Raw genomic sequence first — 4,324 nt, forward strand, 5'->3', positions numbered from 1 at the left:
TGCAGCCTGAGCTGTCAGGTAAATTAGCGCCCCCTCCAGAGTTAGACTGTTTAACTAAAAAAATGCTTTACCTCTATACTACTACTACTACCACCACAAGTACTAATAATTTAAGGGGTTATTACAATATTATGAAGGAATATGTATGTATACAGTAGAGGTCTGTCCATGGGGGTTGTACTGACTGTGAGAAAAGGGGAAATAGGGGACCCAAAAGGTCTTCCAATCTATAAGGAAATAGAAGACGAGGAGTGAGGACCCTGCTCACAAGAGCTTACAATCTATGAGGAAATAGGAGACAAGAGGAGTGGGGGCCCTGCTCACAAGAGCTTACAATCTATGAGGAAATAGGAGACAAGAGGAGGGCCCTGCTCACAAGAGTTTACAATCTATGTCTGGGTTCACACTACGTATATGTCAGTCAGTATTGTGGTCCTCATATTGCAATCAAAACCAGGAGTGGATTAAAAACACAGAAAGGCTCTGTCCACACAATGTTGAAATTGAGTGGATGGCCGCCATATAACAGTAAATAACGGCCATTATTTCAATATAACAGCCGTTGTTTTAAAATAACAGAAAATATTTGCCAATAAATGGCGGCCATCCACTCAACTTCAACATTGTGTGAACAGATCCTTTCTGTGTATTCAATCGACTCCTGGTTTTGGTTGCAATATGAGGACCACAATACTGACTGAAATATACGTAGTGTGAACCAAGCCTATAAGGAAATAGGAGACACAAGAGCTTACAATCTATGAGGAAATAGGAGACACAAGAGGAGTGGGGGCCCTGCTCACAAGAGTTTACAATCTTTGAGGGAATGGGAGACACAAGAGGAGTGAGGGCCCTGCTCACAAGAGTTTACAATCTTTGAGGGAATGGGAGACACAAGAGGAGTGAGGGCCATGCTCACAAGAGCTTATAATCTATGAGGGAATAGGAGACAAGAGGAGTGGGGCCCTGCTCACAAGAGCTTATAATCTATGAGGGAATAGGAGACAAGAGGAGTGGGGCCCTGCTCACAAGAGCTTACAATCTATAAGGAAATAAAGGACACAAGAGTTTACAATCTATGAGGAAATATTAAAACAGAAGAGGAGTGAGGACCCTGCTCACCAGATCTTAAAATATACACTGAGGTGATATTCACACCTAGCTGCTAATATATTACTCCCCCTGATAACTGAATATTAGCAATCTTGGTTGTAGGTCACATTGTGTGAAAACACCGGCGCACATACATACATATGAACATATCATAACTTAAAGGGGGTCCTCAATAGAACAGTAATAAGAGCACCTGTGTCTGAAAAAGGTGGTCTTAAAGAAAAACACCAGAGTCAAGGTAGGTAGGAAGGGGATCCCAAGCTGACAGCAACAAACATGTAAAAACCTGTACAGTAAACCAGTGCAAATGGGAAGTCAAGCACAGGCAGCATCGTGCCTCCAGCAACTTAAAGGAGAAGTCTGGTGAAATTTTTTTTTTAGTATTGTATTGCTCGCCAAAAGTTATACAAATCATCAATATACACTTATTACAGGACATGCACATAAAGTGCTTTTTTCTCTGCACTTACTACTACATCAAGGCTTAACTTTCTGGATAAAATGGTGATGTCACGACCCGACTCCCAGAGCTGTGCAGGCTGTGGCTGCTGGAGAGGATGATGGCAGGGGGACACTGAGGGACACAGGCCACTGGAGGGACACTGAGCATCCCTCTGCCATCATCCTCTCCAGCAGCCACAGCCCGCACAGCTCTGGGAGTCGGGTCGTGACATCACCATGTTATCCAGGAAGTGAAGCCTTGATGCATTAGTAAGTGCAGGGAAAAAAAGACTTTATAAGCTTTTCCCTTAATAAGTGTATATTGTGGATTTGTATAACTTTTGGGGGGCAATACAATACTTTAATAAATATTTTCGCCGGACTTCTCCTTTAAAGGTTCTCTGATCACAGAGTAAGCCCATGCTGAAGTCCAAAATGAACACCTATAACCTGTGGAGAAATCAACAGCAAATGTTTTCACTGATGCATGGAAATGCCAGGTCCTCCAGAGGAAGAACACACTTTGTAGCTGCTTCACCTTTTGGCTAATATAAGTGATCTCCCCTGTGGGGTTTTTTGATCCTCTTGAACTGACTAATAACAATGCAGATTGCTAGCTCTGCAGGAGAGTCTTGTCCTTGTGGTTTGTTGCATATGGACTTAATACGTTGTCATGGTGACAAGATAAAAGTGTATTCCTATCATCAGGGGGATAAGGCGGAGAGGTTGGAGATTACGCTCACTCAGATATTAGGATGACATTGTGGCGCAGATAGGTGACCTGGAAATGACGATCATCTAGTTCACTTCAATGTGACAGCGGGAGCTACAATATCAAGTGTGGCATAAAGGAAGGGAGTATATATATATATATATATATATATATATATATATATATATATGGATATATATATATATATATATATATATATATATATATATATATATGTCGCAGAGCTGAGTAGTGCACAGTAGAAAAAAAAAAAAAAAAAAGACAATGACAAACTCCTCTCTGCTACATCACACAGTATATGTACAGAAGATATCTACAGTCTCTTCTCCACTGAATTCAATGGATATTCTGAAAACGAGACAAGATTAGTTAGTTCCTTAGAGTAAAATAAGGATTATCTTACGCCACCACCTTAGTATAGCCCCGGGGAGTAGGATGACATTTGGCCGCAACGCCCCCCTGCTGACTATACCTACTCAATAAAACATGCAGCTATATTGTTACACCTCTTGCTATAACTCTCTAAGCACTTTCTAGGTATTTCGGACAGATGGCAGATTGATAGATTTTTTACTGTGACCATTCTGGACAAAAACTATTGACAATCTTGTCTGTGATTTTATATTATTATAATACATGGGTCATACATTGTTGCTGATTGATTGTGGTTAAAGGGATTTTTCTAGTTTAGAACATCTATCATAGATTTTATTAGGGAATTCTATAGGGCTTATTCACACTGGCAAAAACCACATTAAAAAATTCATACAAAAAAACCCTTAAACCTTAACTGTTTTTCCTGTGAAAAAAATGAAAATCTCCAGTTAAAGGCCCTATTCCACCAACAGATCTGACCACAGATTATCTGCCAAAGATTTGAAGCCAAACCCAGGAGTGGATTTGAAAAGAGGAGAAATCCAGTCTTTCCTTTATGACCTTTTCCCTGTTTAGAGTCTGTTCCTAGGTTTGGCTTCAAATCTTTGGCAGATAATCTGTCATCAGATCTGTTGGTGGAATAGGGCTTTAAGGCTGGGCTTACACAGACTGCAATCTGTTTAACATATACGGTTTATGAAAAAAAAATGATGCAAAAACAGATGCAATTGTGTGCATCCCTCTTTCCATTGACTTCTATTATAAAAATAGTATCAAAACTAGAGATGAGCAAAGCGCTCATCTAAATGAAGCAAGGCGCTCCACTCATCAAGCGGACTGCCCTTCAACGCTTCCCCGCTCCCTCCACTCCTCCCAGGATGGCGGGAAAAGCTGGATCCAATCCTGGGAAATTTCTCTGAGTCTCCCAAGATTGGATCCATCTTTTCCCCCAGCACCTGGGGGGGGGGCAGCACTGACATGTTAAAGGTAACCATTTAAATAGACTGCAAAATAAATGCCAATGGCTGCCAGTGTAATGCTTTATTCAACCTTTGGTGGCGCTACAGGGAAATTGAGCACCTACTGCCAGATTACAGCTGATAACTGGGGGTTCCAGCTAGCACAGAAGTTTCTAACACCAATAAAAATAGAGATGGCGGGAGCCATCTGGTACGGGAACCTGAGAGGTTCAAATTTCATAGGCAAATTAAAGGATGTAATAACCACTATGGGAAGAACACATATGTTGAATTTGATTCTTGTGCTGGCAGGCTGGAGTGTTACCTACTGTGCCACCCTGGTGCCCACATGGAGAACTATGGGTCATTCTATAAGTATAGAAGAGAAATGTGTTTTTCTCAACACGCAGACAGAATTGTACTTATTGATCCCATCCCGCAGTGTGAGCAACATTGATCCACAGTTGTAAGAGCCAGCAGCAATGCCTAGGCCCTGCTCATTTAACCATTGCTGTGCCGCAGGTTTCCGTGCTCATATCCCAGTGCACCAGCTGCTGTCGATGATCAGCGTTGGCTATAAGCGATAATGTTTTTGTGTCTGGTTTTGCATGTGCTTGGCAGGAAACTACATCTCCCACAATGCAGTGCACTCAGAGAACAGCTGGATTGGAAGAGAGGAGGGTGGGGGGCTCGTGGCGGCAGA

The sequence above is a fragment of the Dendropsophus ebraccatus genome, chromosome 14, assembly GCF_027789765.1.
Source record: "Dendropsophus ebraccatus isolate aDenEbr1 chromosome 14, aDenEbr1.pat, whole genome shotgun sequence".
Lineage (NCBI taxonomy): Eukaryota > Metazoa > Chordata > Amphibia > Anura > Hylidae > Dendropsophus > Dendropsophus ebraccatus.